The sequence below is a fragment of the Erinaceus europaeus genome, chromosome X, assembly GCF_950295315.1.
Source record: "Erinaceus europaeus chromosome X, mEriEur2.1, whole genome shotgun sequence".
NCBI classification, from domain to species: Eukaryota; Metazoa; Chordata; class Mammalia; order Eulipotyphla; family Erinaceidae; genus Erinaceus; species Erinaceus europaeus.
Genome location: NC_080185.1, coordinates 109723555 through 109736951, shown reverse-complemented (window position 1 = coordinate 109736951; position 13397 = coordinate 109723555). Strand labels below are relative to the sequence as shown.

The following is a 13397-nucleotide window of genomic DNA, read 5'->3' as shown; positions in this document are numbered from 1 at the left end:
AATGGTGGTGCTGTTGGTAAAATTATATATGACTCAGGGCTTGTCCAATAATAGAGAAAAATCATTAAAATATTTCATAGCTCATAAATAATATTGAACAGTAGGGCACACTGAACTTTAGAATTTTAAAATGTATTAAATGGCACAGAATGATCTCTCTTTTAAAAAAAGTTTCTTAAATTTTTTTTTGATATTATCTTTGTTTATTTATTGGATTGAGATAGCAAGAAATCGAGAGGAGGGAGTCAGGCAGTAGTGCAGCAGGTTAAGTGCACAAGGCGCAAAGCGCAAGGTCCCGCATAAGGATCCCAGTTTGAGCCCCCAGCTCCCCACTTGCAGGGGAGTCGCTTCATAGGCGGTGAAGCAGGTCTGCAGGTGTCTATCTTTCTCTCCCTCTCTCTGTCTTCCCCTCCTCTCTCCATGTCTTTCTGTCCTATCTAACAATGATACCAATAACTACAACAATAATGAAAAACAACAAGGGCAACAAAAGGGAAAATAAATCAAAATAAATATTAGAAAAAAGAAACTTCTTTAAAAAAATCAAGAGGGAAGGGGCTATAGAGAGAGAAACAGAGAGGACAGCTGCAACACTGCTTCACCACTTGCAAAGCTTTCCCCCTGCAGGTGGAGACTGGGGGCTCGAACCCAGGTCCTTGTGCATTATAACATGTGCTCAACAGGATGCACCACCACCTGGCCCCTCATTTTTGCATTTACATGAAATTTCAATATGATAAGTCAATGCTGTTGTATGCTTTACATTGGTTTGTTCTAGCCCTCCCCCGCCAAGAAAATTGGATCAGTCCAGTTAGTTTCGCGGGCCCGCTTGGCCCCGCCCCTAGGAACCCCGCCAGAGTTCCAGGGTTCCTGAATTCGAGAGTTCTGGGAGTTGGAGAGTTAGAGTGCTTGCGCCGCCACAAAGAGACAGCAGAGTTCTGTTTGGTGATTAGTTTGGTTTAGTTTATGAATCGTTGCTCCTGAATAAAGAAATACAGCTTCCCTGCCCAGCGGTTGTCTCCGCGTCTCTGTTACCCGCCCATGAAGCTAGCCCGGCCGGCTAGAGCCGCCGAATTTTAACAACACAATGCATTACTTCAGTGAACACTTGAATTTCATACATTTCTTTTTTTCATGATTAGTACTTATATCATGTGGTTCATTTAGTAATAATGGAAAAATTGAAAAAAATAAATGGAAAGTAATACTAAGATTGAGAAGTATTTTAAAAGTAAACCTAACTGATTAAAATATAACATATTCTCTAGATATTGAAAAATGACTAGAAAGACAACATATTTTAACTCATGATTTGTTGGATCAACTGTCTTAGTAACTACTATTAGCCATGTTGAGTTCTGTGGAAATTATTTCATTCAGATTCTCATATATATATGTCCATCTCCTATGGCCAAAAATTAAGTTTTGGGATTTTTGTCCTTAATGCAATTTGAATGTTAACAGAAATGCAAATTGTTTATTTTAAATAGGACATGTCCTGAACGTTTTTGACTACTGAATTATTTTGTTTTTAGTAATGTCTACTGACCTACAGAAATAATCCTGTAACTTACATTGGGAAACACTAGGTAGAACAGTTATTTCCAGGTTTTCCACCAACTACAACTCTCCTATTATTTTCCCACTTAGAATTTGCTTTGGAAAATAGTTTTCAGTCTGTGGAGATTATGCAGCAGTAGTGCATCAGACTTTCATAACTGATGTCCCAAAAGTCACAGGTCCTACTCCCAGCATCGCCAAAAGCCAGGGTTGAACAGCGCTCTTCCTCTCTCTTGCTTGTGAAAAATAAATAAAATCTTTTAAGAAAAGAAAATCATTTTCACTAGTGTCTTAAGGAAATTTCTTCAAAAACTACTGTTAGACTTGGTTTTTGAAATATTGGCAAGGGGTAAATCCTTTCAGAATTTCCTTGAATTTCAGATTTGAAACTGGAAATGACTATTAAAGAAGAAATCACTTATTTAAAAGGTTCATTTTTTTCATGTTAGAAAATCATTGCCGGGGATTGATTGGTGGCGCAGTGGGTTAAGCACATGTGGAGCAAAGCACAGTGACTGGCGTAAGGATCCCGGTTCCAGCCCCCGGCTCCCCACCTGCAGGGGAGTCGCTTCACAGGCGGTGAAGCAGTTCTGCAGGTGTCTATCTTTCTCTCCCCCTCTCTGTCTTCCCCTCCTCTCTCCATTTCTCTCTGTCCTATCCAACAACGAACAACATCAACAATGGCAATAATAATAATCACAATGAGGCTACAACAACAAGGGCAACAAAAGGGGGGGAAATGGCCTCCAGGAGCGGTGGATTCATGGTGCAGGCACCAAGCCCAGCAATAACTCTGGAGGGGAAAAAAAAAAAGAAAATCATTGCCACATCTCAGAATGTTAGATTAAGTTCATGTGAATGTGTGACATTCTCCAGAGATGTCTTTGTTCTGGTGAGGTATGTCAATGTGAGCATGAGAGGTTCCCTTTTGGGTTTCCATTTCAATCTCCAGCTTGTAGCTCATATTTCTAGGCTCTCTGTCCTGATCATGCTAGCCAGGATAGATTAGGGATTTAGTTAACATCTGACACCAAAAAAAAAAAAACATACTAATGATGAAACAGGTTTACAGGAGCCAAGAAATAGCTCCAAGTTCCAGGAATGGTGAAACTGCACAATGGGAATCCCTGGCATCACAATAACATCACATCACACCACATCACATCACATCACATCACATCACATCACATCACATCACATCACATAACATAAAATCAAGTAAAATAAAATTGAATGTAAAGTAAATTAACTTAATAGAGGACTTTTTACCATATCCATTATTCAAGATATAAAAGATACCCTTTGTTTTGGGTGTAAAAGTTTTAACTGAGTTCTACATTATTCTCTGTCCTAGTTTTGAAAAGAAAAATAATATTTCTGAATCTGAAACAATAAATAATTAATAGGCATCTTAGCAGCATCTTTTAATATGTACCTACTAAAATTATTTCTGTTTTCAATCTGTTATTTTAACTTGTTATATAAGCTTTCTTTTTTAATGTACTTTTAATTTCTTGTTTCAAATTGTTTATTAAGACAGTGAAATAGCTCATTTGGACAGTATGCTGCTTTGCCATGTGCGCAATCCAGGTTCAAACCCTGTCTGAAAATACGATCTTTCTTCACAATATTGTAAAAGAGAAAAAGGAAGGAGTCTTTCACTGAAAAGAAAGGAAAGACTTCTTCCTTCTCATTCAGGGTTTAAGAGGAGTTTGGCTTTTTTTTTGTAGTTTTCAGATTCCTTTTTTCTTTTTTCCCTTTTGTTCCCCTTGTTGTTTTTTTATTGTTGTAGTTATTATTATTGTTGTTGTTATTGTTGTCATCGTTGTTGGATAGGACAGAGAGAAATGGAGAGAGGAGAGGAAGACAGAGAGGGGGAGAGAAAGATAGACACCTGCAGACCTGCTTCACCGCCTGTGAAGCAACTCTTCTGCAAGTGGGGAGCTAGGGACTCGAACCAGGATCCTTATGAGGGACCTTGTGCTTTGCGCCTTGTGCGTTTAACCTGCTGGGCTACCGCCTGACTCCCAGTTTTTAGATTTATTTTGCCAGTTTTCAAGTAGTATGTCTCATTTCCTTATTTGTTTTTACCTTTACCCATTCTGGAGCACTCATTGGATTTTAAACTCAATTTAAGTTTAATCTGATTTTTTATAATTTCACTGTTATACTTAATGCATATCTAAATTTGAAGTGCCCATCATCTAAGTTATTTCAGCAATGTCAATCATTTCAGAGCTCTGCCCCACTAGGGAAAGAGAGAGACAGGCTGGAAGTATGAATCCACCTGTCAACGCCCATGTTCAGCGGGGAAGCAATTACAGAAGCCAGACCTCATACCTTCTGCACCCATAATGACCCTGGATCCATATTCCCAGAGTGTTAAAGAATAGGAAAGTTATCAGGGGAGGGGAGGGAATACAGAGTTCTGGTGGTGGGAATTGTGTGGAGTTGTACCCCTCTTATCCTATGGTCTTGTCAGTGTTTCCATTTTATAAATAAAAATGTACCTTCAATTCAATGTCAATGTACCTTCAATTCCTTTGAATAGAAAGTAACATCTTATAAGCTGTTAGTAAATTAATTATCCAATATTCTTAATTTGAAACAAAAAAGAATCTTTCCATTTCATAAAGTTTAAGAATTATATAACATTTACTGCAACTGAGCTTATTTGGGCTTTAGTTTAGGTTTAGTGTAGTCATTTCTTTAAGTGGCTTTGAGAGATCAGCTTATTTAAATGACCTTTTCATATGTGATTTGAATTTCAGATTCTTAACATTTCTCAAGTGTCTGAAATATGATCAAGATATTCATTTCATTATGTAGATTTTTATAATTTTAAGTTAAAACCTTATAAAAGAAAATATAGCCTGTATTGCTTTGTAAAATAGAATACTTGACTCCTGAGTACCTCAAAGAGTTTAGAGTTGATTATTAGGTTTCATTACATGAATGTTTTCACATTGGTTTTCAATAAATATGTTGGTGAGAATATTGCAAGTTAAAGAAACAGAGGAGTTTGGGATAACATAAATTTAAGGATTAATTGCTTCTGTGTTCACTTTGGCAACACATATACTAAAACTGGAAAGATATAGAAAAGATAGCATGACCTCAGTGCAAGGATGACGTGCAAATTCGTGAAGCGTTTTATATTTAAAAAAAAAGATTAACTGCTTCTCACAATTCTGCACACAGAATCTATTAAATTTCAATCAAATACATAAATTTATACCCTAGTGATAATTTTCATTAAGTTAGGTTTAATTATTTAAATGTTAGATTTTTTTTTAACTTTTTATTTATAAAATGGAAACACTGACAAGACCATAGGATAAGAGGGGTACAATTCCCACCACTAGAACTCCGTATTCCCTTCCCTCCCCTGATAGCTTTCCTATTCTTTAACCCTCTGGGAATATGGATCCAGGGTCATTATGGGGTGCAGAAGGTAGAAGGTCTGGCTTCTGTAATTCCTTCCATGCTGAACATGCGCGTTGACAGGTGGATTCATACTCCCAGCCTGTCTCTCTCTTTGCCTAGTGGGGCAGAGCTCTGGGGAAGTGGGGCTCCAGGACACATTGGTGGGGTCATCTGCCCACGTTAAGTGTTACATTTCTATACTATTGTGATTTCTATATATTTTCATTTCCTTAACACTTTTCTCTGGTTAGCCCTATCTTTTGTAAAAATTTTGAGTGATGTGCATGTATTGAATGATTAATTCTGAACCCATTTTATCCGAGAACACTTTTTTTTTTCTTTTTTTTTTCCTTTCCCTCCAGGGTTATTACTGGGCTCGGTGCCTGCACCATGAATCCACCGCTCCTGGAGGCCATTTTTCCCCCTTTTTGTTGCCCGTGTTGTAGCCTTGTTGTGGTTACTATTATTGCCATTGTTGATGTTGTTCATTGTTGGATAGGACAAAGAGAAATGGAGAGAAGAGGAGAAGACAGAGAGGGGGAGAGAAAGATAGACACCTGCAGACCTGCTTCACAGCCTGTGAAGCTACTCCCCTGCAGGTGGGGAGCCGGGGGCTGGAACCGGGATCCTTACGCCAGTCCCTGTGCTTTGCGCCACATGCCCTTAACCCACTGTGCCACCGCCCGACCCCCATGAGAACATTTTTTAAAGCATAAAACACTAATTTGATATTTAGTGACTACTAATACCAATGTTTAATAAGACTTTAAAAAATCAATTAGTTGAGAAAAAAGAGTGTGCAGGAATTGATGAACCATTTAAATGAAGGCACAGAGCACCTGAAAATAAATCAATGAAAGCAACATCTACATACTATCTCAGTCCAGAAGGAAAAGAGTGGGAGTGACAGTGAGCGTTGACAGCAAACAAGACTGCTTGTAAACTTAGGTTTGTGATTCTTTGCATTATAATATGTACATTTATATAAATGTACTTTCATTCAGTATATATTATATATTTGTATTCAAAAGCATGTAAGTATATGAATATGTATTTAAACATAAAAGAATTTTTAGGTTATTAGGTTTTCCAAGCATGACCAAGAATATCCAATTCTGTAGTAAATGAAAATCTCCAAATGCTTCCCTTAAGAACACTTGGTAGATAGGAACTTTTGTCCTCCTAGTAAGTGTAATATATGATCACTGGGTTAGTCTATTTTGTCAAAGTTGCACAATAAATGTGAGAGTTATTGGTGTGATACAAAAGCATCCCATAGTCTTCTTTTTATAGATAATTAAATATTCCCTTGTAGTTTTGCTATTAATGTGATTCGACCACTCTGCTACCTGCCTTTTCTCCTTCACTGCAAGATAAGTCTTTAAAACAGGATAAATATATTGAAGATTTAAATGTGTGACTCATGCTCTATTATGTTGACTAAAGTTAAACATTTTGCGATAGGTTATGTTGATTATACTGCTGAGATACTTCATGTGCAATATAAGTTAATTTATTACAGTAAAATTGGGTTGACATCACTTTTAAAGGTTATTTGAACACATTAGGGATGTGAAATTAAAGCAGAACATCAGAACAAAGTCTCTGAGAAAAAAAGGCATGCTTGTATTTGATAAATGAAACATGTTTTTCTCCTTTCTTCATGAGAAAAACAAAATATACGGTTTAATGCAATTCACCGACACCCCTGAATTGAGTTTTCAGCCTAGCATCTGTTTCTTGGATGGCTGTGGGCTTACCACCCAGGGTGTTGAGACACTCACATGATCTGACTAGCTTCTCTTTGTTCTGATCTCTATTTATCTCCTCAGGCCCAATTCTCTCCTCCTTCTGCAAAAGACTGAAATTAAGTAATGCTGCTTGCACTCTCTAATTTTAGTCATAGCATTCTTCTCAGGATGGTGGGGTGGAGAAACTATATTGTGACAAATATTTCACCCTCTTCTTCAATCTAAGGATGATAATTTCAGTGTCGTTTATAATAGATATGGGAGGTTTAAAGATGTCTCCCTCTTAGCAGCTGTAAAATTGTTATCATAAAATAACATGATTTTAGCTATTTCATTTCATTTCTTAAGAATCAGGAGGAGGAGTTATGCTGATCAGGAAAAAAAAAGGAAAAGATTCTCTGAACTTTTATTCAATGCAAATAAAAGTGAAGGTTAAGGCTATAGCTATTAAGAGCTAATTATATTTTATTACTTATGTTTATGATTTATGTATTTATTATGCTATATTGATGTTTAATGATACTTTTTTTGGATGAAGTAAACAGGTAGCTATAAATCATTTATAGTATCCTGATATTTGCTTGCTTCAGTTTTATCTATACACAGATCTGCCAGTGGAAGGTGAGGACCAGAGGAGGCCAGGCAGTGTACCCGGTAAAGCACACATAGTGCAATGAGTGAGCATCTGCTTCCTACCTGCAGCTCCAGCAGGGACTCTTCACAAGCGTGTCTCTCTCTCTCTCTCTCTCTCTCTCTCTCTCTCTCTCTCTCTTTCTCCTTCCGTTCCTCCCTCCCTCCTTTCTTCCCTCCCTCTTTTCTCCCCTCCCTCCCTCCCTCTCACTCTCCCTCCCCACCTCCCCCCTTCTCTCTCAATTTCTCTCTATCCTATAAAATAAAATACATAAACAAATAAGTCAGTCCCAGTCCTATTTTGCTGAGTTTTCAGGTTATTTTCATTGCTTTTCCTAGTTGACTGGGAGAGTAAAACACTGCTGCTGGTGCTCTGTAGCCATGCCTCTGAAAGTCCCCCACCAACAAGATTCTTAGATTCTTGACCATTCTTATGGCACATGCTCTACATAGCATGGCATATTAGAGCATTTGAGTTGACTGAACTGTGGAAATATAAAAACATAAAAATTATTAAGGGACAGCATAAGGATCCCGGTTTGAGTCCCCAGCTCCCCACCTGCAGGGGAGTCGCTTCACAGGCGGTGAAGCAGGTCTGCAGGTGTCTGTCTTTCTCTCCCCCTCTCTGTCTTCCCCTCCTCTCTCCATTTCTCTCTGTCCTATCCAACAACAACAACAGCAATAACTACAACAATAAGGGCAACAAAAGGGAATAAGTAAATATAAAAAAAGAATAAAAACAAAGAAAAAACTAAATAAATAATAATAAATAAATAAACATTCTTTAGAAGTCCTTTATTATAGCTGTGGTTTCTTGCTACCTTGTTAACACAAATTTGCTCCCACTTCTGGGAAAAACACACACCCCAAACAAACCGAAGAGCTTTCTGTTTTGGCCAAACTCACTTTTTATTTACACCTGAAAAACAGAACCTTCTTTGTCTTTTTTAATGGCAGGAAAAGTTAGACTGAAATCTACCTCATAACCCACTGGCAATTGCAAGGAATTGGGTAGGACTTAGAAGTTAGCATAGATTTAAATTCATATGGGTTTATCCTCAGTTATAAATGTTGACCTCGCAACTAAAATAAACTTGAAATTTAGTTTGATGTTTGTTCAACTGTTTGTGCGGGGCTTTATATATAAGAAGGGCTAAATATATGGAGGACACCTGCCAGTTTTACCAGCATCTCCAGAAGTTTAATGAGTAAAATTTGTCAATAATGTCAACAGAGAATTTTAGATGCAAAATACAGAAGTAAGAATTATTCAACAAAAAATATATCTTCTATGTGCTAAGATGAGTTTGAATGACATAAAAGGGAAACTCAATGTGAACCATCATCTAAGAAATTCATTGCATATTTTTAGGCAAAAAGCTAATTCTACAACTTAAAATTAGCTTATCCTTTCTCAGAAAACTCATACTTCAAAAATTAATACATTAAAATGAATACATAAATAAAAACATAATTGGCACTTAAACATAAGCAAACAAACAAAACTTATTTATATTGCACAGCTAATAGTAACACTGCTGAAATAGAGCCATCTGTTCAATGTGAAAACTTTATTTTGAAATTGTTACTAACTATAGCTAACAATAGTCTCGGATATCCCATTATCCTAAATTGGTTCTGCTTTACGAATATTCATGAATTAATTTTATGGCTAAGATATTTCTCTGAAGTTTGCAGAGTGCTTCCTCGTGTTTTTTTATTTCTTTTATCTTTTTCAAATAATCCATTACAAATTTCTGTATTTAAAAAATAATTTCTAAATTTAAAGGCCATGCCTCTGCCTCTGTGTGGTGACTTACCCAGAATTTATTACTATAATTTTGATTATTCAGTTTACTTGTAAATATTTGTTCCTCAAATTGCTAAAAGAGCAGAGCAAGGGACTCTTCAATGTAATTCATGAGACAGATAATTCTACAAAGAATAAACATAGTTTTGAATCAGCAAAGAGTTCTTGCCATTATGAAATGTATCAATGTATTCTTTTTTTTTTTCCTCCAGGGTTATCGCTGGGGCTTGGTGCCTGCACTAGGAACCTACTGCTTCTGTGGCCATTTTACATTTTTGGGGGGTGGGGGTGAGGGGATAGGACAGGGAGAAATTGAGAGGCAAGTGGAAGGTAGAGAGGGGGAGAGAAAGATAAGACACCTGCAGACTTGCTTCACCCCTCCAGGTGGGGATCAATATATTATTTTTGTTAACCCATATAGGATGCCAGAGAGCAAGTTCCAGCAGAAATTTTATCTCATAGTCAATATTTTCTAACTATTTGGTGAATGAACAAGGGAAGGAAGAAACTGGAAATATAATAGTGTTTATTGTGTTGATCACTTCATGACATGGTATCTTAAAGTATTCTTCTATAATCTTATTAAAGAAAATGAATAGCAGAAGAGAAAACCAGAGCTCAGAATGGTGAGTTTAATTACTCAAGGATTCACAGTTGGTAACAGGCAACTCAGATCTGGCAAACAAAACCCAATAGCTATACAAATAATACAGTAGCAACAGTATCAAGACTACTCATAAGTGTATCAGAAAGTGAGTTACATACTCCAGTTGTCCACGGGTGCCTCCGCCATGGAGAAGACGTGATTGAAAGATATGGAGATTAGTTACTATGGGTGGGAGACAGCAGTTCTGGTCAGCTGTCAAGACTCACTGCTAAACTACCAGTAAAATAGACCATTAGAATTTTCTGAAAACAGGTAAAAGGTTCCAAGAAAATTTTGCATTGCAGGACGTGACTATGGAGTAGGAGCCATTTTAGACCAAGCTCCTGATAAACTAGAAAACAACAAAAACAATATCACCTGAAAATGCAACAAAATACAACTAGGATCTCTCCAGAAACTCACTACGCCAACAGGTGAGTAGAGACATGTGTGGTCAGTGGGTAGGAAAAGGGTGAGGGAGAAATTCTCCTAACTCAAAAGCCACACTTGGTTCCGAACTAGAAGTGAAGCAGTCAAACACTTTCCCTGGGGTGGGAGAATACCAAGGATAGCACTCTGGTAACTCACTGGAGCTCATCTCTTGGAGACTGGTTATCAGCCTAATTATTGGCAGAATCTAGATTTAGCTACTGGACAATAGGGAAGAGAATTTGGGGTCCATCCCCAATCTGTCACTTCCTGTTGTATGACCAAACCATTATCCTAAGTTGCTATTTTCTCTCTTGTCTCTTATCTCTCATCTTCTCTTTTATATCTTGTCTCTGTCTTCTCAATCATAAGTGAGTGATTAAGTGAAAAATCTACACAAAGTTAAAAAGCTCTCAAAGCCTGCAGGGAAAATAAATCATAGCCAAATCCCCAGTGGCATAACAAAGGAGTACCAGCTACCTGCTTCACCCTAGGAATTGAGGTGAAGCAAAATAAATAAATAAATAAAACAAAAACCTATTAAAATTTACAACTGGGAACATTTAAAGAACTCACTTAGACACAAGTCAATCCAGGCAAGTGTGATCAGTGGATTAAAATAGGTGACAGGAGAACCCTTCAAGACTCAAGAAACCATGCTCAGTATATGAGGGCACTACCTTGCTGTTCCAGTTATCTACTTCCGTCCTCAATTTGAACACAAGAGACCCTACCCCTCATCTTCCAAAGGCAGTGGTGCTAGAATAAAAGCCCTACCCACTCCTCAAACACACCAAAGGTGACTGACTTCAGGAGTCTAGGAACCAAAGAACACAGACTACCTCACACAATACTTGAAAATTTTGCATTGCTATGTTAGTGAAATAAATATAGACATTTTGTATTTGTTTTCTGTTGCTGTTATAACATCTTACTCAGCTACATAATGATTTATAGCAACACAAATCTATTATTTGAGAGTTCTTAAAGTTCAATGCAGATACACTGGATTGAAATTAAAGTGAGTGCAGGGCTGCATTACTTTCTGGTTGCCCAAAGAGAAAATCAGTTTCCTTGCTCAGTCAAATCTTGGCAGAATTCAGTCCCACAAGGAGGCCTCCATTTCTTGAAGTCTATCAACTGAAGACTGTCCTTAGCTTCGAGTGACCTTTATCCGGTCCTTGTCACTTTGACATCTCAGCACCAACAAAGGATTGCTGAGTCATTCTATGGCTGCCATCTTTTAAAAAAAATTACCTTTTTATTTATTTATTGGCTAGAGACAGCCAAAAATCAAGAGGGAAGGGGGTGATAGAGAGGGAGAGAGAGGCACCTGCAACATTGCTTCACCACTCGCAAAGCTTTCCCCCTGCAGGTGTCCACCAGGGTCTCGAACTTGGGTCCTAGTACATTGCAACTTGCACACAACCAGGTGCGTCACCACCCAGCCCTGCTGCCATCTCTTTGAACTCCTCTTCTGTCCTTCGCTTTCACTTTTTAGGATTCATGTCATACCCAAGATAATATCTATATCTAACATCCTTAAACTTGACCATATTTGTAAAGCCCTTCTGATGACTTAAAGTAACACAGTCACAGGTTTTGAGAATTCTGGCACCACCATCTTCAGGAGGTCATTATTCTATCAACCAAAAAACCATATTGATATAAAGTGATCTTAGCATTTGATGGACTAGATATTGTTGATCTTAAAACATCTTTAGCAAATTAAGAGATAAAATAATTTCTTACGAAGAAATCTAGATGGTTTTTCAATTATCTCTAAAATTATAATTAGTGCATTCACCACTGAAATATATTTGACATATAACATTGCTTAATTTTAAAACATATATCATAATATGATACATTTATATTTGTGATATGATTGCCATTGTAGCAATAATTAGCACCTCTATCAAGTTACATAATTATCATTTCAGTTAAAAGTGTAACTGAATATTCAAAACTTAGGTAGTAGGACTGCTTTTATAAAAGCACTGCATTTACTACCCTTTAAGATGTTTTTCCCTTCTTTGAATGTAGGTCTATCTTTTATTTATGTCTAAGACTTGTTTTCTCATTGACTTTAGATTAGAATCAGGTTCTATAACTGATTTTCTTTTTTGTACAGACTTTGGAAGTGGTTTCTTAGCAGTCACTGAGTAATGACCAGGATTTGACATGTGGGAAATAGAGCTGGACTTGTTCCCATGACCACATATCCCAAACTAGTTAACTACAATCCATATATCAGTTTGAGTTTTGTGGAACAAAACAAAACAAACAAACAACAAAAAAGAGGAAATTAGAAGGAAAATAAGTAAGCAAGAAAAAAATAGAAGAGATGCTTTAAAATTGCTTCTGCTCTAAATGCAGGGTTATATAATTCTGAGAAAATAAATCCTGGTTTACTGCTCAAACAAATACTTGTAGCAGAATGATAAAAATATTCTTTAGATTTTTGACGGAGAACCAAAGCTGACAGCAGTGGAGGGCAAAAGTTTATAAATTCTAAAAGGTGATTGCAGACACATCAGGGCAGAAGGGACAAACAATAATCAAAAGGTTTCATGATTATCACTCATGGCTACTGTATAAATAAACTTTTACTGTGTAAGGAAGCTAGAAAAGCCTTAAATTTTTTATTTCTAAGAAGAATTTCACAGGAGTAGAGATAGCTGCTGTTCCCTTTCCATCCTCCAACTCAAGTATTTGTTCTCCAAGATATCTACTCTGGATTTGGTTGAACTGCAGAATTTGGTAGGCTCCCTGTACATTACTGGAGCAGAGCACCAACAAGGACCTAGACACCCCAGCCATTGCCTCAAGTGTACAGACAAACTCATGAAGATGCTAGAAAACAGTGTGAGGGCAAGAGGCAGAGTAATGCTACCCATGATGGGAACTAACAGTGGATGAACTGATTCCCCTAACTTGGTGGACTTAAGATTGCATGTGTTTTTCTGATGTCCAGGTAAATACACATATTATTGAGGTTGACGTCAAGCTGTGCTGTGGCTTAATGGAATGACAACTTATTTCTCATTTACTCGAGTCTTTCTCCTACATTTCAAACCTATATAACTAAAACACAAGATTGCCGTTTAGGGTAAGAGTGGCAAGAGGCACAATGCTATTTCCT

At 37.2% G+C, this 13397-nt stretch overlaps 1 non-coding gene across 1 annotated transcript; it reads left to right on the top strand.

The window, feature by feature from the left end:
- Positions 1-4617: 4617 nt before the first annotated feature.
- On the top strand, positions 4618-4723 carry LOC132536019 (U6 spliceosomal RNA). The gene has a single exon (XR_009547718.1). It is a non-coding gene; the product is annotated as a U6 spliceosomal RNA (small nuclear RNA).
- Positions 4724-13397: the final 8674 nt, after the last annotated feature.